This window comes from Alexandromys fortis, unplaced genomic scaffold (genome assembly GCF_014885135.2).
Source record: "Alexandromys fortis isolate MF-2015 unplaced genomic scaffold, M_Fortis_MF-2015_v1.1 scaffold_1, whole genome shotgun sequence".
Taxonomy (NCBI): domain Eukaryota; kingdom Metazoa; phylum Chordata; class Mammalia; order Rodentia; family Cricetidae; genus Alexandromys; species Alexandromys fortis.
This window is the reverse complement of record NW_026067927.1, coordinates 27,431,599-27,458,925: the sequence shown is the minus strand read 5'-3', so window position 1 is coordinate 27,458,925 and position 27,327 is coordinate 27,431,599. Positions and strand designations below refer to the sequence as shown.

The window sequence follows — 27,327 nt, the reverse complement described above, 5'->3', positions numbered from 1 at the left end:
TACAGTTGTAGCATTATGCAACCCTCATCCTCCCCAGTGGATGACAACCCTCCAGCAGGCTTTCAAACTAGATAGAGAACAACTACTCTCCAAAGCTAAAACATACAAATCAGGGTGCAGACTCCTTTGAAGGTGGCCTCCAAACTCTCAAGTGGACACTGTCAAAAAGCAAAACAGTGGGGTTTAACCATGATTCAGGGGAAACTGGAGAGCTGGGGACAAGAAAACGTTAATGCAGCTAAGGCAGGAAAAGAACTTTTCAGAATGGCTGCCCGTCAGGCCACTCTCGTGTAGACATCATCAGCTGTTCAGAGGCAGGTGAAGAGGCGTGCACACCTTTAGCATTGGTTTCGTATCTGCTGTGTACAGTACCTGGCGCTTTCCACCCTGGGAGGAGATGGTATTTATCAGGTTTATCTAGAGGCAGGTGGGGGAAACCCAGCAACTACCCATTTGTAGTACAAAATGGAAATTTCCTTTCTCTTTCATGCTATCATTTTTTTTCTATTCTTAAAGCACTATATGTAAAAGAAAACAATATTTTCTCAACAACCAGATGGTATTTTTTTTTTGTTTTTAAATACAGAACCTCACTGTGTAGCTCAAGCTGGCCTCAAACTCCTGATCCTCCTGCCTCTACCTCCTGGGTACTGGCATTGCAGGTGTACAATGTCACACTAGGCCATTTTAGACTTTAACAGGCAGAATGAGTAATTTTTTAAAAAACTAAACTTCCTCTACTTTCTAGTTATTTAAACCCGAAGAAGCCTTCCTTTCCTTCATACAGTGGGTAAACTTGAAATTTTGCAAGCACATGCCTACTGGAAAATACTATCTTCTCCTGCACGTCTGTCTGTCTTTCTTTCTTTCTTTCTTTCTTTCTTTCTTTCTTTCTTTCTTTCTTTCTTTCTTTCTTTTTTTTTTCTTTCTTTCTTTTTTCTTCCTTCCTTCCTTCCTTCCTTCCTTCCTTCCTTTCTTTTTCTTTTCTTCGTTTCTTCTCTTTTCTTTTCTTCCTTTCTGTCTGTCTGTCTGTCTGTCTGTCTGTCTGCCTTTTCAGTATTTTAGGGTACCAATGCAGATGCGATGTGTGATGGCTTCTTTTGGGTGAGTGACATGATTGTGTGACATTAGAAGACAGACACTGAGAAAGCCCAGGGATTTCCCCTGCATATTCACTAACTGCTTGAAGTGGCAATTTCCACTCTGACTTGGTATTTGCTTTTGTTAAACTGCAGCATACTGGAGGAGCATGAAAGAATCTGTGGAGAAGCTTCAGAAGTAGGGTTCCTATAGACCCTGAGCAAACCAGAGTGGACTCCAGCCTGCGCAAATGAGCTTGAAACAGGAATGGTTTGGGGTAAGTCGTCCCGATGGACTTGGCATTTACATGTTTTCAGTTTCGTGTGTCAGTCCTTACTTGGCGTGCTGGGATATTTTAGTGAGTAAGGTGCGTAGCCATTTCCCCCATAGCTCAAGCATTAAGACATACCTGGAAATGTTGTTTTCGTGAGAGAGAGCCAAGAAGGTAGCCAGATCAGCTTAATATGTTTATTTCTGAACTTTGCAGGATCATAAGACCTCAAGGGAAGGCATTTGTCATTAGGGAAAATGAAACAAAGCAATAACAAACAATAGTAGCAGCATAACCACAAATGTCCACACAATGAATGGTCTGTGTGGTCCATGGGTTCCATTTAGCTGAATGTGTAAGGGTTTCATGAGTCAGACAGAGGAGGTCTAGCTACCTGGTGAGACTCTTAATCTGTAATCAGTATTGGAGCAGGCAAGGTGGAGTTACCGGGAGTTTCCAGATCATTTTCAGCAAAAGCTTATTGAGTAATTTTTTAAAATGTGGCACAATGTGGTTATTTGAAAGAAATACATAGTGTGTAAAGTCAGTCAGGATGATTAGTATTGTCTTCAAAAACTCTGGTCGGTTTTCATGTTGGCAACCTTTTCCAGTTCTCTCTAGAATTTATAATTAGCTGTTGTGGAATACGGTGACCCTCCTGATACACCTTAGTCCTTCTGTTTATTGGTGGTCTTGGTCCCCTAAGTGACAAGCTTGGTCTACGAGTTACAGCCGAAACATTCCAAACTTTAAATACATGATTTAAAAAAAATAAAAATGATATTCTAAACAAATACAGCTTTCTCAGGATGCCTTCTTGGCTTCATTAATGGTATTTCCTGGAAACACTCCTCAAATGCAAGCCCTGTTCATCCTCATATGTGGTCAAGGGCATCGGGAGAAGGTACCACTTGCTATGACTGGCTTGTAGACGTGTATGCGCCAGGATGATTTCCCTGGACTCCTGCAAATTGAAAGCTCAATCTAGTACCATTAAATAATCAGTAGTCTTCTGTTCTCTTCAGTGGAATTTACTGTGTGCCTGGGGCAAACTATCATTTGCAGGGAGTGAGAGAGGTCATTCGCCTAGCCAGGGTGGAAGAAAAGGTCCAGCCCCTGGGGGACTCTTATCTCCATTGTCTTTTGGTGAAGCAGGACTTTCAGATTCTGTAGTTAATAATTTAATTCCCTTGCGACATTAATAAAGGAGTGTTTCGTGAATTTTATATTAAAATAAAACAAGACTAGGTTTTTTTTACATTCTTGTCTGTTTTTTCCCCCCTATCGAGGCCCTAGATTATTATCTCTCTGTAACTGACTGAGTACAAGATCCTTCACTCTGTGGAGCCCCAAACTTTGTTTTCCATTGAGAAGAATGTTTTGGCTTTCTTTCTTACTAAACATCTCCTTCCTGAAGCTGAGCTGTGCGCAGCAGTTGAAATGATGGTCACATGTCACTCTCGTTAGCAGCTGTCTGCCTCTGAGCGAGCAGCACAGTATTTGGGTTTCAGAGCATCGTTTTCTCTCTCTAACAAATGTTAAGATATGAGATGCAGGAAACCACATGAATTCAGCAGAGTGACACTGCAAACTCGGTCTGATCTGGGGATGCTAGGTTATGAGTGTTCCAGAGAGCAAGTGGCCTTTCTGTCTGCTGGGGTACCCTAGCCCCTATCTCTTTCTGCATAGGTCTACTGTGTGTATGGGCTATGGTGAATCACAAACCCACTGAAGACATAGCCGGGGGCTTTCTATAGACAAAGCTTGCCTATCAGAAATCCAAGCTCTCCTCATAAGTTCTCAGGTCTCAATTCAGTCTACCTGCCCTCTCGAGGAGTGTCTTTGACACCCACAGGTGCTGCATTAGAGCTATGTGTTTGCTGTCACCCCACTTGGGTCTCCGACTTCTGCTATAGGACAGCACCCAGATCATACTCTAATGTTTCTCAGTGGTGGTCTCATCTCAGGGCCTCCTGCATCCTATTCACCAGGATGCGGTTGTCATGGACACAGGGCCACCAGGCCTAAGGAATCAGAGTCTCTGGGGGATGCAGAGCTCAGAAGGCTCATCCCACCTCTTTGCCTACTGAAGTTTAGAACAACTGTCTAGAGACTGTGAACATTGTCCTTGGCCTCTTTCCCGCAGCAAAGGGTGCAGGGTCCGAGTACAAGGAAGGTTCCCAGGAAATGCTCTCTTGTCGATGTAGGCAGCAACCACCGTGAGATTCACATTTACTTTGATTGCCTCACCCTTGGGGGATGGAAAGTCACCTTTGTCTATGAACTCTCAGAACCCAGTTCCAGCAAAACACACAAAGCGCCCACTTTTCTGGGCCTTCAATGTTTCTTTCCTCTGTCCCTTGAAATGGCAACAGCTTCGACTGAGGTCTGATATAGGGGACATCGGCTCTGTGCTGGGCAGCTGGAGGAAAGCCACAAAAGACCAGCCAGCTCCCAAGGCCACACCAGCTGCCCTCGGCGGTTTATTCCAAGTGCCATTTCTTTCAGCTGTTGGAACTTGCAAGTGGTCAGTTTGGGTGGCGGGAGAGGCACCCTGTCACTGGAAAGGACAAAGTCAAGCCTTAGTGGCCACACATCAAAGCTCCACGGGGCTAGTGGCAGACTCGGCAGACTCTGGGTTTGAATCACATGTTAACAGATTGCGGTGGTGACATTTGACTCCTCTGTCCCTCTTCCACCTGCTCTGCCCCCCCCCCCATTCTGGAACCATGGGGGCAGTCAACTTGACTTGGCTTGATTCCAAAGGAATCTGTGCTATCCGTGCTTCTGGCAGAACTCCACAACAGTCTGCATGCAGCCCTGGTGGGTATATCTTACAGAAGAACACATAATGGTCTCCTTATTCTAGGAAGGGATGAGTTGGGGCCATCAGGATGGACATACCTGTTGAGATAACCATTGCTGAGCAGGTATAGAGAAAAGCAAACTCTGCTTCTCCTACCATCTGTTACAATACAGAACACATCTGTGAGGAATACACAGATAAGATCCTGGAGGTGAGGGCTCAGTCCTGTAGTGATGTTTAAGTCACAGTGGGTTATTTAATTGGAGCTGCTGGCCCACCAGATGTAAGGTGTGTTTGTGTGTGTGTGTGTGTGTGGAGGGGGGGGGAGTTCCTTGGACTTCCTCCCTGGGTTTGAATGAATTTACTAGACTGACACACAGAATTCAAGCAAATACTTCTTTACAGCTATAGCGCTGCCGTATGCCACTGCTGAATCATACTGACATGTTGTAAGTGGTGTCGCAAAGGATACGGGTGAAAAACAGGACAAAGAGCTGTATGGTGTCAGGTGAAAGAGAAGGGGCAGAGCCTCAACATTCTCTGGGCAGGCTAACCTTCGGGATCCTCCTAATGTCTCAATGCTTCACAGACTCTGCCTCTTTGAGTTTTTAAGGAAGCCTTACTGCCTGGGCACACTCGGTAAACTCACTGGCATCAGATGATCGACTCAGTTTTCTCTTCCTCCTCCCAGAGAGTGGGGGAGAAGCTAACTGACCTAACCCTCAAATCTCGCCTCAGTATGTTCTATACTGAAGCTGTGGGATAGCTAGGGTCAGTCAGTTAATTCCAGAATCAAAGGAGACTTATTACTTCCAAGAATTTTAAAGGTTGTAAGCCAGGAAATGGAGACAAACAGCAAATATATATTTCACAATATCACAATGACCAAATGCATCTATCTATCTATCTATCTATCTATCTATCTATCTATCTATCTATTATTTTGATGCTGGTGTTGTGCTACATACCCATAATCCCAGTGTTGAGGAGACTGAGACAGAGGATAGCCTGAGCTATGTAGTTAAGATCAGGTTTGAAATTTTTTTGCATTCTTTGCATTTTCACCTATCACTTAGCCACAGGCTTGCCCAAAAGAAGTCATGCTGTTCATGAATAACATGTGAGAAGACACACTCAAGTACCATGTTGGACCATGTTGGAAAAGCATATTCTTCCAAGTGTTCATTACAGTTTTAGTTTTGATGTTGTAACGGAGCCAGTGGCCATATGCATGTTAAACAGACACTCTGTGGCTGGGATACACTTTTTGTCTTTTCATTCTGTTTAGGAGATTAGGAAGAGAAAAGGTCTATCCAGCTAGATTCTTCTCATAGTCTCAGCTAAGCACGGACAAATAAGCATAGATTCCTAAAGCAAGACCAAGGGCACATGAGACTCTTGAACATGAGATTCATGGAGAGCTGGTGGATTTCCCCGAGTGGTGGTTTTTTTTTTTTTTCATTCAAGTTGAGGTAGGTATGAGAAATGTTCCATAACACAGACGAGACATGTCCCAGTTGTCAGTTGCAGAATAGGAATTAACAGTTGGTTGCACACATATATCTGAGCCTTTTTTAAAGGGCTTTTGGGTAGAGGAATAGCCAATTAAAGAAAACTTAAAACTTGAGGTTTTATTCTAGTATCAGATGACAAAGTCTGGCTGTGTAGCCATGAATGGCCTAGAACTCGTTATGTAAAGCATGCAGGCCTCAAACTTGTAGTGACCCTTCTGCACCTGAATCATGGGATGGAATTGCAGGTGTGCACCACCACATCTGGCCTAGCATTTCTGGTTTGGGGGTCTTTAATAGCACATAGATTATTTTCTTCTTAGAATCCATATTTTCTTACAAGTGGAAGAAAATTCTAAAGAAAAGCCAGTCTTACCAGCTGAGAACCCGTGTGGCTTCAGGCCACTTAACATGGGGTGGCCTTGATAGTGGCCTGATTTCCAAAGCAATACTCATCCTAGGTACTGGTTTGGGAAAACCAGTAAGCAGGCATAAGTAGGAAAAGAACCCCCGAGAGCCACACATGCCCATAATCTCAGCATTTGGGAGGCTGAAGCAGGAGGATTGCCATTGAGTTTGGACCCAGCTTGGGCTTCATAGTGAGTTTAAGGTGAGTTTGGGCTGAGAAGTAAGAAACAGAAAATTCAAAACAAGAGCCAGTGAACTCACTGCTCTTACTACAGACTACCTTAGAACATTCTAGATGTGTTTCAGCATAGAGGAGTGTGGCTCCTCACATACCCAAGTCAGTATTCTGTAAAGCAGGACCCAGGCTGCCCGCTGATAGATGTGTTAGGACTCACTCTTCTAGCCAATGTCATAGCAAGCTCCTAATAGTTGAAGTCGTCCCAAGAAGCTGTGTCGTTACATCTCGCTTTGAATGAAACCACACCAGTCCAGGAAATGCAATGGGTTTTCTTAGATCAGTGATGCAAGGGTAGACTGATTTGATGCATCCTCTTCTTCAGTGACAATCTGAGAGCTTTGAAGGGAGGTATTTTCTGTGCACCAAAAATAAATTAGAATTTTAACTGCTGCTGCCTGTGCAGATATCACTGAAAGAAATGAGAAAAACCACGTCCTGTTACTTTGCATGCTTTCCTTGGTGTGCATGTGTGTGTGTGTGTGTGTGTGTGTGCATGTGTGTGTGTGTGTCCACTCTGTGCCAGTGAATATCATTAACATTTCCATTTCTTCAGATTCCAAACTCAGTTATTTACAGATCCCCTCATATGGCTCCAATCAGAAATCACATGGACCCTTTGAACTTGAGGCTAAATCTGAAGTTGAGGTTATCCCATCTGCTTCCGTGGACTTCTCATTTGGAGACACAGACTCCATGGGCAACTTGAACCCTGTCCACTGATGGGCACATCCTCTTCCTGTTCTTCCTTCATTCACAGGGCGGTGGTTTGTCCTGGTAGATATTCCATCTCTTCTGCTCCCTGGCCTTGTTATCTCTTAGGCTTCAGCATCACTTGCCTGGACTCCAATGGCACCTTCAAAGGTATTCTTCTCTGGTGCTGCTGGTGATTTTTGAAACGGGGGCTCATGAAGCCCAGGCTGCCCTCCATCTTGATAGTGTGAAGGATGACATTGAACTTTTGATCATTCTGCTGCCATTTGTCAAACTCTGGGATTACAGGTGTGTGCCTATGTCTGGACTTTAGGCAGGGCTAAGGGTTAAGCCCAGGACTCCCTACACACTAGGCAAGCACTCGACCACTGGCCAGATTTCCCAATGCCTGTTACCGTTTCTCAAAAACTGTAAAAAGTTGCTTTTGACTAAATAATTTTATGAAAATGCTTGGATTTAGTGTTAAATTATTTAAACCAAACAGCCTAAGTTAAACCATTGGTGCTATAAAAAGTTAACAGCAGAGAGAAACGATTCTACTCTATTGCAAGCATCTTTGTGAAGTTACCCGGAGCTACCTTTGTAGCATTCTGTGACATGCATGATGATAATCCACCGCACCAAGGATCTAGACGAAGGGTACATGCTGTGCTGGCTGCATTGTGACTGTGGGATTTTTTAAAGGGAATTTAAAAAGTCAAGACTGGATAGCATTAAAAAGGTTGACGTAACATTTTCAGTTTTGAAAGGCTACTCTGCTCTAGGAGTGTGCTTGTTGCTTTTTTTTTTTTTCTCCTCCCCATTTCTAAGAATTCTATTTGGCTAAAATACCAAAGGAGAAAAAAAAAATCTTGGCTTAAGTAAATGAAAGGTCTTCTCCAAAATTAATTTTTATTCTACAAGAGTTTCTTTATGAAAGAAGTAGGACTGTTTTCTTTTAAATATCACATTAAAAAATGCCACTCAAAAAACTCACATCTTGTATTCTAAACAAGGTGTTTGTATTTTTTTTGACAGTGAGTCTGTGAGGCATATTATATGCATTTAAAAAAGATGTTATTATTTTAATTTATGTGTATGTATATGTGTGTGTTGTTGCCTGTGGGGCTAGAGCTACAGAGAATTGTGAGTCCCACCCCGACCCCAATACAGGTGCTGGGAACTGAACTCCAGTTCTCTGGAAGAGCAGGAAGGGGTCTTAAGCACTGAGCCATCTCTCCAGACTGCAGTTACATGTCTTCTAAGATATATTTTTTTAATTTATTTATTTATTAAAGATTTATGTCTCTTCCTGCCACCGCTTTCTATTTCCCTCCCCCTCTCCCAATCAAGCCCCCCTCCCTCGTCAGCCCAAAGAGCAATCAGGGTTCCCTGCCCTGTGGGAAGTCCAAGGACCACCCACTTCCAACCAGGTCTAGTAAGGTGAGCATCCAAACTGCCTAGGCTCCCACAAAGCCAAAAACCCATTGCCATTGTTCTTGAGTTCTCAGTAGTCCTCATTGTCTGCTATGTTCAGCGAGTCTGGTTTTATCCCAGGCTTTTTCAGACCCAGGCCAGCTGGCCTTGGTGAGTTCCCGATAGAACATCCCTATTCTCTAATAGCCAGAACCTGGAAACAACCTAGATGCCCTTCAGTGGAAGAATGGCTGAAGAAAGAATGGAATATATACATATTAGAGTACTACTCAGCAGTAAAAAAACAAGGACTTCTTGAATTTTGCATACAAATGGATGGAAATAGAAAACACTATCCTGAGTGAGGTAAGCCAGACCCAAAAAGAAGAACATGGGATGTACTCACTCATATTTAAGATATATTTTCATATGTGTGTGTGTGCTCAATTCTATGTACAACAGATACATACAAGCAGATTTTTCCTGTTAGTTCTTCAGTTTGCATCAGTGAGTCAGAAAAGATAATTTTCACCTTGAAATTTGCCCAGGTGTCATTCTGCTGCAGCCTCCTGTGTCTTTGTGATCTGTGCCTGGAGGAATCAAGGAGCCAGTCCTCCTGTGCTGATTACAGACTGGCTCGGACACATTAAGCATCACATCATTTCATAGCATTTCGTAGAATTTGATGCTTGTCTGTTTCACGCCGCCGAAGCACTAAAACTCACGGTTTTCGCTTTCTTTTCTCGGTATTTTGATGTGTTTGTTTATTTTGTGTGGGCACGTGTACGGTTGTGCGCGAGCTCCAGAGTGGAGGTCAGAGGATAACTTGCAGGCGTTAGTGCTTTCCTACAACCATATAGGTCCTGGGGCTCGAACTCAGGTCGTCAGCCTTGGCAGCAAGCACTTACCTGCTGAGCCATCTGTTACCATGTATCCTTTCTGAGGAGGAACTGACTCTTCTATCACTCTTTTTTGATCCCAAACACCTAGTGACAAACGCCCAGGAAGGCAACAGATTCCTGCCATTTTCATGACAGCTTCAGCTGCTTCCCAAGAGAGGAGGCTCTCATCCAAAACTGCCCTCTACAGACTGTCTAGACCAATCCGTATGGTGATATTGTGGCTACAGCTGATCCAGGGATGCCCGATTTTTGTTAGCATGGACATAAGTGTCTGTGAGTAGGATAAGACCCTGATTTCCATCTCCAGTTAACTCCATCCCTAAAACGTCTGGTCGAGTAGCTTTGATTGGGGAACGTGTAAAAGAGAAAGGAACTAGGATCTGTGGATGAGTTACTGTCCTCATGGCTATGGAAGATGACCTGACAAAGCCAGCAAGGATGGAAGGGCTTGTTTTGGCTCATGGATTGAGGGGACAGCCAGCCATGATGAATAAGGCCTGGCAGCCAGAGAAGCTCAAAGCAGGGGTGACAGGAGTATGACTGTGTCCAGGAAGCAGAGATGATTTCTGGCAGTCCACTCTCTCCTTTTTATTCATCAGGGGACCCCAGCCCATGGGAGGATACCACCCATGTTCCCAGGGGAGGGTGTCTTCCCACCTCATTTAAGTTCCTCTGGAAACACCGTCACAGACATGCCCAGAAGTGTGTCTCCTAGGTGACTCCAGTTCCTGTTAAACTGTCCATCAAGATTAATTGTACAGCCTGTGTACAGACAGAGTACTTGAATGCATCATGTTGAGCAAGTCATTAGCCTCTTTGAGCCTCAGTTTATCCATCCCAGATAAGGAAAAGAAGATATTACCTCCCAGAGCTGTAAAACCCATGCTGGGGGGTTTATTGTTGTTGTTATTGAACATTTTCACAGTGTTTGGTTAGTTGCTTCATAATAAAAATTTCCACTTTGTTCTGAGCATCTCCTTTCAAATGTAGTTCAGTACTCACTCAGGGAAAGGAGTGGGTGAGCCCCACGAGATAAGAGAAGCAGACCTGTGGGTAACTGGTCTAATGAGGGCACTGGGAGATATTGCAAGAAACCATTGCATGGCTTTTCCTGGGGAGATGTGGGAAAATGTCTGTTCACCCAGAGAGAACACCTATAACTATCCAAAGAAATTATTTCATTTAAGTCTAACTTAGTGAACCATTGAGTTTATTTGGGTTCCTTCTGAAAGCATAGGTAATGGCTTCTTACAACAACATCAAAAACTGGAAAAACCTGCCCTCAGAACATCTACAACAAATCTTTGGAAAATGCCCTTTGCACGTTTCCCTGCCCAGTTATTATATTAAATTGCTCTTGTACATGGCTTATCTTACATCCTCACTGAGTGTCTTAAAAACAGATCTGTAACTTTTACATTTAAGTTATATGTTAGTATCATGGAAGGGGCCATTGGGACTGGAGAGTGTGACCCAGCTTGTAGCTTGTGATGCTAGGATTCAAACCCCAAGCCCTAGTCTGCCCACTGTTCTCGGTCTCTACACGATGATTTCTTCTCCTGGCTTAAGCTCTTGTTGCTAAGCAGATAGCGCCTTGCTTTCCACTGAAGCCCCACAAGGACGTGATCGCCTTTGCAGGGGTTGATGGGAAAGAAATTGTTTTCAGCTGTCCTCAGGACCAGCGTTAGTCTAAGTGATGCTGCTGGCAGGTGGCCATTGGCAGGAGGCAGTCAAATTAGCCACTGGTATGAGCCCAGCATCCTAGCCTGAGCCTGCAAAGTGAGCCTGCCCTTCACAGTAAATAGATTTGGGAGTGAGTGCCTAGCAGGAGCCCTGGATATTTAAGGCAAGCACTTTGCTTCTTCCGTCCAATTGAATCCAAATTCATTATAGCTCTGAGATGCATAGCAACAAGCAATGCAGTGATGGCTTCCCAAGGCTGCCTAGTTCGAAGAGGAAGCTTAGCTCACTCTATCAAACGTCATGGCCAGTGAAGCAACAAGATATTATTATAGAAACTTGACCTAAAGCTATACTAGGTTTATATTATATTCTACTAGGCAAATTTTTGAGTCGTCTGTGCCGTGACGTCAATCTGCTGTAAAATTTGCTAAAATGTCAAGCCCCTTGAGTATATTTCACTTGAGGGTTGTGTGTCGTAACCCTGCTGGTGCAGGTTTGCAGGTGCTTAGCTTATCCACTTCAGTCATGAACATGTGCCACCACATACCATACCGAGTCTTCATGCGTGCTAGGTCAGTGCTCTGTCGTTGTGTTACATTTCATTATATATGTACACACACACACACAGAGGCATATCCCTCCTATACTTTAATGCATCTCTAGATTACTTACAATATTTAAAACACTGTCACTCTTATGAAAACAGTTGCTATTTAGTATTGTTAGGAGAATAATGACAAGAAAAACACCTCTATGTTGAAACTATAGTTGTAAATTTTTTCATAGGTATTTTCTGTCTGCTGTTGGTTAAATATATGGAGGCAGACACAGTCATCATGGATACAGAAAACCAACCACACACACACACACGAGCATGTGTGTACAAGCCTGCATACTGTTCAGACTATTGCTAAGTATAAGTCTTATACATTCGGTAGCATTGTGCACATTTCCAGTGTGAAACATCCATCATCTGCAATCCATTTCTGAGACTTTCATTATTCCAAACACAAACTGTAGCAGTTGGACCATGAATTTCCTACTCTTCCCTCCTCCAGTCCCTGCAGACCTCTACTCTTCTTTCCTTCTCTTTTTCTTATTTTGTTTTCAGGATGATAAAGATTTATTTATTTATTATGTATACAGTGTTCTGTCTGTCTGTATATTTGCAGACCTGAAGAGGGCACCAGATCTCACTATAGATGGTTGTGAGCCACCATGTGGTTGCTGGGAATTGAACTCAGGACCTCAGGAATAGCAGTCAGTGCTCTTAACCTCTGAGCCATCTCTCCAGCCCCTTCTCTTTTTCTTTTTCCTATTTTCTTTGTTTGTTTAAGACAGGATCTCACTCTATAGACAAGACTGGGTTGGAACTATGCAGATCAGGCTGGCCTGGAACTCACAGAGCTCCACTTGCCTCTTCATGCAGAGAGCTGAGGTTAAAGGTACCTGACTCCCCTATTCAACTTTCTGTTTCTATGTATTTGGCTATTAAAGATATCACTCAAAATCATACAATATTTGTCTTTTTTTGGTTTGGCTCCTAACTTTAGTTGTTGTTGGCTTTCTGTTGTTGTTTTATTTGTTTGTTTGCTTGTTTTCTTTAATTCAGGGTCATATTGTGTAGCACGAGCAAGCCTAGAACTCACAGTATAGCACAGGCTGGCCTTGAACTCAGATTTTCCTGCCTCTGCTTCTTGAGTGCTAGAATTACAACCATTGACCACTCTTACTGGTTTTGAGCTCGCTTGTTTAATACAGTGTTTCTAAAGCAGTGTTTGGAATAGGGTTTTATTTTGGGAAGCGTTTGCTATCAATACAGATTGTATAAATAATTACTAATATATTATGAATCCCATTCTAATTTCAGAAACTAGGCTCTAATAGAATCTAATAGAGGGAGAAGGGCCTCAACATTTCTTCTTGTTAGCTGAAGAAAATAGCAGTTGTCAAACAAAAGCTTGCCCTGCTTTTGCTGTGGCATTTCATGTTCCTTCCTGTTCATCGTTGGCTCTGATTTCCTTTTGTCTTTCAACCCCTATTTGGCCTGAATTATTTGAAATATTCTCCGATCCGGCTTGCATGTCTGCAATGCCTGCTAGGAAGTGTTCGGAGCTCTACAGGGACTGGCTTCCACAGGACATGCATTTATTCCCCTTTGTGTTCATTTCCTAACAAATCCTGCTCTGTCTACCTGCCTGGCAATGGGCAGCGACGCGTGATTTTACCCTTGAAAATGAGTGAATCACAGCCTTCCCCACGGGTGCCTATGTGACTCAAAGCAGACGCATTCCTCTTTGCCAGAGCAGAAGTGCATCTGTAGTAGAGGCGAACACCGTTCTTCTATTTGCATCTCCTATGAGCCACAATTAAAAGTAGTGCGAGTGAATGTGCTGTTTCCAGAAGTCCCTGAGAGCAGATAGCATCACTGATTGGAGCTGCACTTCCCTTACACCGAAGCTCTAAAAACCACTAAGAAAAAGAACCCAGAAGGGCCTTTTTCTCCTTCCTGAAAACGAATTGAGTTTGGAATGACTTCAGGCAACACTAAGGCAGAGCTTCAACTCAACTCCCCACAGCCTGTGGTTTTCCAAGCGTCTTTAATATGCATGCTGTTCCTCTGGGAAAAAGGGTAGTCTGGCTGGATTTGAAGTCGGCGGACTTTGAGATTTGCTTTGTGCTCTAGTCGCTAGTGAGAGGTGCTGGAAGGGGAGGGACACAGCTCAGTGGTAGAGCACCTGCTTCCGTGTAGATCCCCAGCACTGTGGAACCAAATGCACTGGAATGTTCTAAGTGGATTGGATTTTAGGCATTAGATAAAGATGCAGAAACAGCAGAGTGTCCTGAAGGGCTTTCTCCTCTCCTCGGACCGGTTGCAGGGCTATCACATACGTCATTATCACTTCTGCTTTTGGTTATAGCCACTAACCTTAGTTGCACCACAGTGTTCATCCGAAGTACTCTCCGCGGGCCCTGAAGATGGGTCTCCACAAACTCTGCTTTGCTGTTGTAAGGAATGGCAGGGGAGTACAGGTTTTCTTGATAGGCAAGCAAGTTACACATGGCATTCATTAACAGCTTAGCTAGAACACAGCAGGTAAACACTTCTGTTTGGCCACTTGAGGTCAGCAAAAATGTGTACTGAAGACTTTACGGTAACTAAGCGGTGACAAAACACTAATGGTAATAAGATCTTGGCGGCTGACAGGAATCTTTGTCCTTGAGATTGTGCAGCTCTGTGCCTGTGGGATAGGCTGGGCAGAATCTTGAAGTTAGGGGTCTTCCAGCCCCAAAGCCTTGCACAGCCCTTTGGAAACCCTGTGCTGATACTTATGATAATGTGGTAAGCTGTTACTGATAAAGGCTGACTCTACCCAGCGCCCTCCAACCCCTTGCCTAACTTTATAAGTAAGCTTCAGGCCTGGTAGACTGAAGCCTTCCCTGGTGATGAATATGCATGAGCCGTGCCTACGCATATGCTAATTAGATATATTCAACTTTCTTTCATACTAGTTTGTGAAACTTAAAAAAAAAAAAAGAAAAGAAAAGAAAGAAAGCAAAGGAAAAAAAATCCTGCCAGCCTGCAAAATAGGAAATTAAAAGAGCTGCGTGGCCTCTCCCGCCACCAGGTGTTTACAAGGAAACATAGATCTTAGGTACTTAGCAAGTAAGGAGCTCCTGTTAACTCATCGTGGTTGTGTTGTGAATTTTCCAACCTGGTGAATCATCAGCATGACTCCCATTTTCCAGGGAATCCCCCCATCTGACACTTTCTCCTCAGTTCGAGTCGGGTATAGGATAGCAGGGCTTGCTTACGAGTTGCGCACAACTGAACAGGACGGCTCCTTAGCTCGGCCCGCTCCACCTCCACAAAGAGTCATTCATTGCTCTTGCGTGAGGCACTGGTTTTTCTTCCACCCAAGGTGGTAACTTGAACGTGGCTTTCCCTGCTCGGAAATCGCTTGTTCCAAAGGCCTGTTGTGGAAGGGTTGTTGATTTCTAGTGTGCACAGTTGGTGTTTTCTTTCTTTCTTTTTTTTCCCCAAAGAGTTCGTTTAACGTTCATAGTCTGTTGTTTGGTAGAAAGGCTAATTTAATTTAGGTTATTTTTTTTTTTTAAATGTACCCAATAACCAAGAAGTGATAACTTCCTACAGGAACAACTTTGGGATAGAAAAGACTCTGAAAATATAAACCTGTTTTTGACAAGATGGAATCAAGCATTTATTTGGTAGTACAATTTATCAGTCAATTAAATGCTATGGTAGCTAACTGTAGGGATTTTATGATCATTTTGTCGCCTCCTAAGCCCTCCTCCACCCAGGACTCTTCACCACCTAACTGTGTAAGAATCGGGTCCGGAAGCCTGGCTCTTTTTCTGGTGATGGATACGTATAGGCCAGGCCGATGTGGTGTTGTCGCTGTGAGAGGGACTGACAGGGTGTGCGGGCAGCAGGTCCCCATGTGTGACGGGGAGCAGGGTTCCTGCCAAGAGAACTGCTCATGTGCTTTGTTCAGCCCGGGTTAAGTCTGCCCCAGTGGCCTGCTTGGCAGCAGAACACATCTCCGTGACTTAGCAGCCACACAGGGTTGGGGAATGAGACCAACAAGCAGGGAAAAGTTGATGGGGAATGGGGAACCTGATGGCTTGGGAGGAAGAAGTTGGTTAACAGTGTGGGTTTCGGTTCCTGGGTCTTCACTACTAACACTAGGAGCTGGGGAAAGCTGCTCCTCTCCCTGGGATCTGTTTCCTCCCTCAGAAGAAGGCCAAGGCCTTTAGGCCATGCTTGGAGGGATCCCTTCAAAGAAAGGAATTTCTGGTGTCTCAGGTAAAAGAGACAGCAGATTTATGTGAGAGACAAAAGCAGGGTATAAATGTCCCTAGAAGTGGGACCACGGTGATGGTGTGGGTGGCAAGATGGAGGAGATGGCAAAATGCTAGCCATGCAAGCATGAAGGCATGCATTCAATTCCCAACAACCTCTTTTAAAAAACCCAGGAGTGGTGACACATTCCCATAAAGCCAAGTGCTAGGGCATAGATCTAGGTGCATCTCTGGGGCTTGATGGCTGGCCAGCCAGCCTAGCTGAATCGATGAGTTCTGGCTCCCAAGGAGATACTCATCCCCCTCCACAATAAGGTAGAAGGTTCTACATCCATGCACACACATATGCACCCAAACATGCTTACATTCCCCTAGATACACACATTCTTTTAAAGAACCCTCACAAGCTATGCCTCAGGGTGCTTTCTCTGTGATACAATGTCTTTTAAGAGAAAGCCAGACTGAGCTCTGCTTGCATCTTGACAACACTTCCCTAGAAACCATATTTTCCAACCACAACGGTGTCCTTACTCCTTCTCCAGAGCCTTAGATTTGAATCTGTCCTCTGCGCTTCTTGGTTTCCTGCTTCCCACTCCACACCTGCTCATGTCTTCCAGATGTTTCTGGAAGCCCAGGGGCCCGGTCGATTGTCTCTGTCACTCTGAAGTCCCGTTGAGTTGACTCCTCCTGCGGATTCAGGCACAGTCATTCTCAAGGTCCTGCATAAAGAATCAGCCACCTTAGATCTGTTTTTCCCGGAGCTCTGCACAGCTGAACGAGGGCTGTCTTCGGTCGCAGAGGTTGAGGTTGAACTTGGAGTCTTAGCCGGGGCATTACTTACTTCCCACTGACCTCCGTTTCTAGGCAGTGTGTTAGAGTAGCCCCATGTCCCTAGAGTTTAATGATAAGTGATGGCAACCAAGGGAACTCTAAAGTCAAGTGGTAGAGCAATAGTGTTAATACTAGTGGTTAGAAAAGCGCTAGGTTCTTTTGAATGCTAAATACACATCCAGGTATTGTGCTGAGCTCTTGATAGCAGGCATTTTCTGTGTGCTTAGGGTGTATCTGTGTCCTGTGCTGAGTGTATAATGTACACTTAACGTGTGTGTGCCGCACACATATCAGATAGCTAATCTCAAGACAGTTCATTGCCCTCCATTACAGATGAGGAAACTGAGGTCCAGAACAGAGAAGCTGTTTGCTCAGGCCTCTGCATGAGGCCTATGAGGACTGAGTTTTATCCTATAGAGGAATCCAAATTGGTGTTAACTGAGAACCCTATCTACTGATGATGTCGAGCCCAGAACTACACGGGGTAGGTTTGGATGGGATTAAGGGATAACGTGATTTTTGTAAGAAGAAAGAACCAGGGCAGGATACAGTTTAGTTAATAGAGTCCTTGTCTAGCAAGTGTGAAGTCTTGGCTTCTAGCCCCAGCAGAGCATAAAGCGGGCATAGTTCACATACCTGTAATCCTAGCCAGCAGGAGGTGGAAGCAAGGAGCTCAAGGCCAGCCTGGACCACATTAGGCAGACCCTCCCTCGCAAATGCAGCAACGGAGGATAAAAAGCTAGTTGCATGAAGATGCCCAAAGGGCCTTTGGAGCAGGAGTTATGTTTAAGCTGTGAGGGCTAAACACCAAGAGCCACCTGTCCCAGGTCAGTCACTTCCCCGAAACCAAACCATGGCCCCATCCCTGCAGATCAGTCACCACCCCCACCCCATCCCACCTGCAGGTTTGTTCCCTTGGGCTGAGGAATGCCCCTGCCTCTGATGGCACCCAGGTGGTAGAAAGGGAAGAGTGACAGGTTATTCCTTAGCTCCTTGCTAGAATTAGTAGCAAGTTAGAACCTTAGAAAAATCTCACCAGAAAGTGAAGATGCATCTTAATGCCTTAGTCTGCAAAGTAAATCAAGTGTCACTCTGGTGGCCTTCCCTGAGTGACAGGAGCTTCACCGCCTCCTCTGAGCTGTCACCAGCTTCCAGCCCTGATACTTGGTCTGTCCTCAGTGGGAAGAGCTCAGGGCTTGTGTGGAGCCAGCCCTTCTGGACAGCTTGGCAAATAAAAGCACTTTTTCCTGTACACTGTCTGCCTTGCCCGGGCAGTACCTGTCACACAAGGAAGGAGTCTCTGGGACGAGGAGAGGTTGATGGTGCATGTTGGCAGACACGTGTGTGCAGTAATGGCGGGTGGTCCGCAGCCATGTAAGAGACTTGACTCAGACTCAGAGAGGTAGACACACACGGACAGGACCTGGGTGTGTGAAGTGAAAATTATTTCAGGGAAGAAGAATATAGGTAGTCGGATTTTGTTTCTAGGACTCTCCCTTCCAACACAGGAAAAGGAAAGTGAAACACCAGAGAGATTTCTCCGGGCTGCACTGGCTGGCCTGGTCCTTGCTATGTAGCTCAGGCTAGCCTAGACCTTCCCAGCAATGCTCCTGCCTCAGTTACAGAAGTGTTGAATTGCAGTTGTATTCTGCTGTCTGGCTTTAAATTATATTTTTTCATTTTCATTTTATTTTATGCGTATGTACATTTTGCATGAATGTATGACGATAAACTGTATGCATGCAGTGCCCAAGGAGGCCAGAAGAGGGCAGCAGATGCCCCGGACTGGAGTTAGAGACCTCTGTAAATTGCCTTGTGGGTGCTGGGAATCAGGTGTGGGCCCTCTGCAGAAGCCTCCAGTACTCTTAATTGCTGAGTCATTTCTCCAGCTCTTATTATTCTTCATATGACGCTCTTTGTTTGGAATATGGCAACATCTTACATTTACAGTCTACCAAATGAGAACCTTATAGAATGGACATCTTAATTTTGGAACTATGAGGATTTCTTTGTTGGCTTTGCTGGCTGTTCTCTAGTCAAGTTGAATGCAGGTCTTTCTGTGTGTTATAGAACTCTCTCGTGGTTGCATCCTCAGGCCTAAGTTTATTTTTTGAGATAGGACCTTGCTAAGTTGCCCAGGCTAGCCTTCAGCTCATTCTGTAGAATACTGTGAGCTTCGACTCGTCCTACATCAGCCTCCTGAGTGGCTGTTGGTTAAAAAAAAAAAGAAAAGAAAAGAAAAAAAAAGAAAAGAAAGAGAAAAAAGGAAAGAGAAGAAAAAAAGGAAGGAAGGAAAAGAAAAAGAAACAAAAGATACTTAAAAAAAAATTCCAAAAATAAAATGACTGTTGATCACCTATTTTCCACTTTAAAAAAAAATTTTTTTTGTTAAACTTAAAATTGGCAAACAATTTCTCATTTTCAGAAGTTTCCATTGAGGTTGCTATGTGTGAGACTCTAGGCTTAGCATGCTAGCATAGCAAGTCTTATGTTGTTATTTTCTCTTTATTAAGGTTCCCCGACCTTGGGGAGCACAGTAGTGAAAGTCTCTACAATCATGAAACCCCCGTTCTAAGAGTCCCTATGATCTAGTACCGCTATCCTAGACTAAATGAAAGATTAAGATAGGTTCTTGGTCAGTGGAAAAAAGCTTGTCCATAGGAATTCAAATGAGAACATTGGTGAGCAGTCTTTTCTTTCTTTCTTTAAGTCTTAGGGCACAGTACCACTACGGACTTACCAGACGCGTGCACACAATTTTCAGAAGTGGTCCTTATAGCTGCGTGGTGCTGTCTACCAGTGAGCACTGTGGAGGCAGCCCAAGGATGAGCACACTGCTTCAGTCCCTCTCCCACTGTGCTATCCCCACGGGACACCAAGGGCATGCGGTGCCAGGGGCAGGCACTTCTGTGGGAAAAGAACAATGAATGGGAATAGAGATCATGTGCACAGACATTTTTCATTGATAAAAAAGAGGGTGTGACCAAAGGAAGAGACTCACTGGGAGCATATATTACTGCTTGATGGGTACAGTAAAGCCCACGCTCATTTTCAAGTGTGGGCCTGGAACCAGGAGCCAATCTTGGCTTTCTTATGGTCCTTTAGATGCTTGGCTTGTAGTTTGCCTGTTAAAACATTCTCCTCAAGGATATATGGGGCGGAGCATATACAGGGAGCCTGAAACAGAACGGTGAGAAGCTAGCCATTCTGGGGATGCCCTATGGCTGGGTGAGAGGCTTGAAATCACCTGGGGATTTGGGGACATCAGCTCAGTTGCTCAAAACTAAAGAAAGGAGAGTCCTGGAGAAACGTGGGTAATAAAACAAAGCCCGGAAGGACATGTGGTGAGGCCAGTGTCCTGGAGACTTTAGGAATGGAAGAGTGGAATCTGGGGAGAGAGCTCAGGAAAAAGCTTGCTGGGCAAGCGTGAGGACCCAGGTCAACCCTCAGGACACATGTGAATAAAGCGTCATGTGGGGGTATGTGCTTTGTAACCCCAGTGTTGGGAAAGTCGAGACAGGTCGATTTGGGGGGCTTGTGGCTGGATATCCAAATTAGCCTACTCACAGCCCTCCAGGCTGGGGAGGAAGCCCAAGGAGGAAACATAGAGAATGAGGCCTGGGTTGAGCTATGGCCTCAACATACACTGTTACACACATGTGCATCACAGACACACACACACAGATATTAAATGTGCACGAGACTTCAGGTGGATTGGGTCACTCATACTCTATCATGGGAGGGTTGTAGGATTTAGACTCATAACACCTGTGTCATGCCAATTCCTTGTAGCAGATTTAGGGCTGATCAAAGTATGACACTTACTATCCAGGAAGATATCATTTAATATTAAGATTTGTGCCCATGGGTGACTCAAAGTTCCCATTTTTCTAAGCCCGTCCCGACTCCTAAAATCACTATAGACTGTCTGAAGGAAGCATTGTGCTTGGGGTACTTGATTAATGCCTCAGTGAGATGTAAGATGTATGATGGGCCTGGCGTCAAACAGACATGAGTTCAAATCCAGCCTCTGCTCCCTGTAGTGTGTGAGATCCCAGGCAAGTTGATTTCCTCCTCTGAGCTCTGAATGGTACAATGTGGAGAATAATCCAGCTTCGGAGGAATGCCGTATTGAAAATAGCCAGCACTGTGCCTGGCGCATCCGAGTACCTAATGACTGATTCTAATGATCAGCGAAGAGCTGGGCTAAACCTTCTTCTCTCTGTGTGATAAAAGCCATGCTGCACCCTCGCCGTCCGATGTGAGATACCTTGAAATTTCTGCTACAGCAGAAATGCAAATGATTACGGGTACATTTCTGGCAGGCACATGAGCCATTTACATAATGAAACCTCTCTATGATTCTTTCTATTAACAGCCAGCCTTCGAAGTATCAATCTGACCATTTTGTATTAGACTCGTTCTCTCCACGAGCAGGCCCCTTTTATTGCCGTTTCTTAATAACTGCTGCCAAGTATCATCATCTCCTTACATCATATTCAAGTGTTTATGATTCCGCGGCTTCTTAACGTGCCCATTCACAGCCTAAGAACTCCGCTTCTGAAGAACGCACCATTGCTATGTCAAGGTTGGGGAGGGAAGACATGTCTTATTTTCCTCCCATGTGGCGTCACAGCTGAGCGAGCAGTATCTGTTCTGCGTGGACCTTGCAGAACTGAGTTCCCTAAGCCGGTGTGCTTTGCTGGCTTTGCACAGAAGGGATCACTCCTCTTAGATTTTGTGCAAACAGGGCCACTGAGAATCAGCCCACCGAGTATGTCAGCATGGGTCTGTACATACATGTGCCCTCTAATGCTTATCCACTCCCTCCACCCTTGGATTTCCTAAGGGAGTGTGACTCTATTGTTGGGGCGGGGACAAACTGGTAAACAGACCCACTGGTGTAAGCTTAGCAACATTGTGGTTTATATCTCAGTGGAGTGCAAGTAGGGTCTTTCCTGCTTGTCTGCGATGTCTATCAAGAGAGTCAGCCATAAAGAGGGGTCTGAGGACTTAGAGCATCAGGATGAAAGGAGGCCATTGGGGTGATTGAGGCTTTCCTGGAGGTGTATTCTAAAAGCCATGCTAGCTCTATGATCCTGTCTATGCAGATATGACCTCGATGGAAGATACACACACACACACACACACACACAGAGAGAGAGAGAGAGAGAGAGAGAGAGAGAGAGAGAGAGAGAGAGAATACAATACATGCCATGCCATTCTGTCATCGTGTTCATGTGGAGGCCAGAGGACAAACTGGGAAGAGAAAGTGTAATACATACACACACACATGAGAGGGGGGAGGGGGGAAGGCAAGCACACAAAAAACCCCACTTTTTGGGGAAACTTTCTCATTTTAACTTTTTAATTTTTTTTAATTTTTGAAATGACAATGTAATTAAATCACGTTACCCTTCCCTTCCATCCCACCAAGCACTCCCATGTACCCATAGGTCTGTGCCACCAGAGCCAGCTAAAATATTATGTAAATTAAATAAAGACAATCTTATAATATTTCTGTTTTTGAACTATGGTTTTTGTAATGACTATGGACTGCCACCAGTCAATGAATCCCACTAGAGCCAACTTCTGAAGAATATTGATAAAATCCATAATTTTAGGAGAATAGTTGAACCTCAGGTTATGAATGACAAAGACAACACAAGAGAACAACCCAAAAATCAAAATTTAAAGTGTCTGGTATCTCTGGTGTTGGGGTCATTTGTTAATCAGTTTTCTTCACTGCTAGAAAAATACATGTGAAAATCAACTTCTAAAATAAAGAGGTTGGCTCGCTGTTTCAGAGTTTTTATAGACTACTCGGTTGTCCCCATTGTCTTTGGCCTGTCACAGCATGTCATAACAGGGACCTGTGGTACAGCAAAATCCGCTCAGCTCATAGCCAGTAAGGACGGTGAGGAAAAAGGGGAGGCTTCAGTCACACAATCCCCTTCCAGGGTATGGCCCAAATGCCCAGAGGAATGCCTAGTAGGTTCCATCTCTCCGTTGTTCTGTAACTTCTCCAAAGTGCTAGACTAACAACCAAGTCAATACAGAGTACTTTGGGGCCACATTCTAGGTCCAAACTATAGCAAGCTCTGTGGTATGATTGTGTATACTTCCACCTGTAGGCAGAAGTTTCTATCCTGCAAGTTGCTCCCAAGTAGCCACACAGAGGCTTAATATTAATTATAAATGCTAGGCCAATAGCTCAGAATTTTTACTACCTAACTCTTATATTTAAATTAACCCATATTTTTATCTATGTTTTGCTACTTGGCTTTATACCTTTTCTTAGTACAGCATGCCTATCTTGCTTCTCTTTGGGTCTGCTAGAGACTCCTCTGACTCCTCCCTTCTTCCCCGTGTCCTTGGTCTGATTTTCATACCAAACCTTATCCTTTCCAGCCATTGGCCAATCAGCTTCTTTGTTATACCAATTACGGCATAATTTACGCAGTGCACAGAAGGATTATTCCACAGCATCCACCCACATGGATAGACAATTTTCAGGCTAACAAGGCCTGAATTCCCTGTGCATCTCTGCAGAAGTTGGACCAGGAGTGTGTGCTTGATTTATCTTTCCTCAGACTGATGGTGCAGGTTTTGTAATCATTAGTGCTGAAATCACTGGAGGGAAACTTCATCATTCTAATGTGTGGTTGTGATCATCTCTGTTTGCTGGACCCTGGAGTAGCCCTTTTCTGATTGGAAGATGCTGAAGTCACACAACACATAGAATCAATCGCCAGTCTGTTCTTGGTTTTTTTTTTTTTTTTTTTTTTACCCTGCGTCTGTTTGCTGTCCCCAAGATGAGGTCCCTCGGTGCTGTGTCAGCCCAGTGGAGCTGAGTTGTGGGGTTTCTGCCCATGTGGTAGGAGATGCTGATGGAAGATCTTTCCTAGGATGTTGTTGGAGGGTGTTCATGGGAAGGGTGGGGAGCCTCTTGTGGTGACTCACTGTAGCCAGAGAAAGGCAGCTATTTCCCAACATCATTCTCAAGGAAGCCGTGAGATCATTCCATAGAATGATAGAAAGCCCCAGGTCACCCAGCCCCAGGAATCCTTATGATCCGATGTCTGCAATTAAAGGAGAAAATGGATACTGAGAAGTGACAAACAGGCTTGACCGAGAGGTCAAATTTGAACCAGAAGTGGCCAGATGTGTCCTCACTGTGCCTCCAACCCCTTCCTGCTGCTCCACCTCTGACTTTCTAAAGGGAGCATTTCCTAGTCCAGACCTCAGTCCTCAACAAGGACTTGGTATCTGTGTCGGTTTTCTAGGGCTGCTATAGCAAGATGCCCCAGAAAATGGCTGGAAGGAGAGGCATTTGTTCCTGCGATTGTAGAGGTGAGGTGTCTCGGGTCAAAGCTCAGCAGAACCAGGTTCTTCTGGGTTTTTTCTTCTGGACTTGTCCTCATGTCATCTTCTCTGGTGTTTTTGTCCCAATCTCTTTCTACAGGGAGGGACACCAGTCATACCGAGGAAGGGACCACCCTTACAACCGCAGTTTACCTGAACTCCCTCTTGACGGGTCCTGTAGATGTGATTGTCCTGCTTTATCTTTTGGTACTGCGTATGCCGATTCAACCGATTGAAGTTTTAAAATATTTTGCCATTTTTAAAAAAATGTCTTTTTACATGTGTATGTGCTTGTGTCTGAGTGTTCGTATGTGTACCGTGTGTGTGCAGGAATGCACAGAAGTCAGAAGAGGAACCAGATCTCCCCAAGCCAGAGTTTCAAACAGTTGTAAGCTGCCTGCAGGTGCCTGTCATGGAAGCATAATGGTTCAGAACCCACGCAAAAACCAGATGGATCTTATGACCTGTCTTTAACCCAGTGAGCAAGTGGCTGGCCAGAACAGCCAAAATGGTGAATTCTGGGTTCTGCAAGAGAGCCTGCCTCAATATATCTAGTGAAGAGTTATTGAAGAAGATAATCTCACTTCCACATTGGGCCACACTCATGCACACACACAGGCACAGAGATACGACTACATACACTGTACAAAATAGTATCTTTAATCAACATTGTAAGCTTGATTCATGCAATTATTCCTTCACCAATATAATGCAGCAGCAATTTAAACAGTATTTACATTGTTTTAGGTATTGTAAGTCGTTGAGAGGTGACTTAAAGAATATGGGAAGGTGTGTATAGGTTCTACGCAAATCCTATGCCATTTTTACAGAAAATATTTGGACACCGAAGGTCTTAGTCTCTGTGGAACAAGAGACCAGAACCAGTTTTTTTCCCTTGGGGAAACTGCATGGTCACATTCCATGGGACCTGGAGTCAGGGTTCTATGTCCTCAGAATGAGACACAGAACAGTTGCTGTAAATATTTGTTTATTACAGATGCTGCTGGTTCTTCAAATGAGCTGTAATAGACCCGGCCACTGATTTTGCTGTAGTACCCAGGCGGCTCAATCACGATTCTAGCAATGGAAATGTTCCTAACTGCTTGTTATACTCCAAGCATTGTGCTCGGCACTGGGGTAACCTCTGCAAATGAGAGCTGCCTCCTGGCAGATTTGCAGCTCCTAGTGCATGGGTTAGCAACAGGTGTGTGGTAGCAGATCACGAGACTTACTTCTCAGATGTCCACGTAGAACTCAGAAGCTCCCGTGCATCAGTTCAAGTTGATCTTTGTCTCTTAGGGGATATTGGGACATTGGTGTGGTTGGAGTGTATGGTAACTGGAGTTCTGAAGAGGAACGTCTTCAAAGATGGCACCGGGCTTGTTACAAATCTTCCCTTCAGTGTGTGATGCCTGCTCTGGAGCTGGCTGACGTATGTGTACTCTGCAATTTTTTTTTTTAAATGGGGAAAGCTGCTATTTTTACCTAAGTAGCGTTCTGATGACTCCTTGAGAATGTGGTTGCTATAGGCAGCCCCGACTGTTTCTTCTCTGGGTCCGTGTCTTAGGCATATTTTTGTCCCCAGTGTCTGGCATTATGCCTGCCTGGCATTTAGTAGGTCTTTGGTAAATATTTGCTGAATTACGTGTGCTGGTGGAGAGGACTGCTGTGTGTTCTCTGCAGCCTTGCCTCTCCAAGAAGAGGTTTCTCAGCAGGAAGTCTGTGAATCACACTTGGCCCAGCTGACTCAGTGTGGTCCCTAAATCCCTAGCCCATTCAGGAGTCAGTCATGCCTGGACCACTGGGGACCTTGCATGAAAATGGAAACAGCAGACGCAGGTTAATACATTGGTGTGCATTGGAAAGCAACACTAGCTCATCCGGCAGGATGGAAAAACTGTGGAATGAATGTAATAATTGGGGTCCCGGTCATAAATGATCCCCCAGACCTTGCTCCCGAGGCGGGGTGGGGAGTACTCTCTGTTTCCTCCCCGCCGCACCACCGCTGCCTTCGTTCTGGAGTCACTGAGAAGTGACTTAAGGTGAACTGTGAAGGGAGAGATGGAGCCTGCGTGATGGATGTGGGAGTGGGTGTGGGAAGGTTGTTCCAGGCATAAAAGACAGCATCAAAGAGGCTTGGCTGGTTCTCCGTTTCTAGCGCTCCTTGGCAGGTTTTATTGTTTAGCACTTTTAAAAGTGTCCTCGACACCTCGGGCTGCTCAGAAAGCAAGTATTTCATGGGAGAGGTGTTGCCAGACGATAAGAGATGAGCTCTGTGACCAGCAGCAGAAGCGAAGCTGGCAGGCCCAGCGTGAAGGGAATTTAAATATACAGGAGTCAAAAAATTCAGGATTGAGAGCTAAATGGTGAAGGCGCCTCAGTCCCCTAGGGTACACTGTCGTAGCGTGTTCTGAATTTGTGACAGCCTGTGTTAAATTTAAGCCCTTGTTTTCCTGTCAAGGTCGCCACGTGAGCAGTAACTTTCAGCTTTCCCGACTTCCGTGGTCTCACTCGCCACGTAGACTGCTAAAGCGTTTGTATTGTTATAAACATAAAGTGTGTCGGTATTGTTATAAAGATGAAAGCTCTGTCGCTCTGCAGCTGTGGTGCAGAAGCTGCAGGACATGAAGGGAGGTGCCTGCTGGCGAATGGCTTCACGCAGACACAGAACAGTGACTTCTGCTTTCAGCAGGTCTATAAGTGCCGTGGAATTCGCCATCACATCAGTCTTTAAACTGCTCCGTGATATAAAGGCGTCGGACTTCTGTACAGCCATTGCCACCACCATCCCCAGAACAGTTGATCCTATAATATCTCAACTTTGATGAGATTTAGACTCACGTGGGAGATGGGCCTCGTGCACGCCTGTGGGGCCATTATCTCCATTTGGTTAATTAAGGTAAGAAGACCCTTCCACTGTGGGCGGCACCGTTCCCTGGGCTGGGAACTTGGATGTATACAAATGTATACAAAGTGAGTTGAGTACAGTCTTCCATCGCCCTCTGCTTCCTGTCTGTGGATCTGATGTGACCAGCTACTTCAAGCTCTTGCTGCCAGGGATCCGCTGCCATGATGAACTAACTGTACCCTGAGCTATGAACCAGAATAGACCCTTTGTGCCTTAAGTTGCTTCTGTCAGGGTGCTGTATCAAGGCAACAGGAAAAGAAAGGAAGGCAAGAACTATTTTTATTTTGCAAAAATCAAACTATATTTTAGATAACCAATGTGTATTTATACTATTCCACTCTCTGCCTCTATGACATGAACCACATATACAGAGAGAATCAAGTGGCCTGAGATG

General features: G+C 44.7%; 1 protein-coding gene across 9 annotated transcripts in view; it reads left to right on the top strand.

Moving 5' to 3' along the window:
- The window catches only part of Atxn1 (ataxin 1), a 380,257-nt gene that overhangs the window by 105,012 nt on the left and 247,918 nt on the right, over positions 1–27,327 (top strand). For all 9 annotated transcript variants that reach the window (XM_050144026.1, XM_050144032.1, XM_050144029.1 and 6 more), the window contains one exon: positions 1,236–1,357. The gene's annotated coding sequence lies outside the window, so the exon portion shown is untranslated. The remainder of the gene's footprint in view (positions 1–1,235; positions 1,358–27,327) is intronic.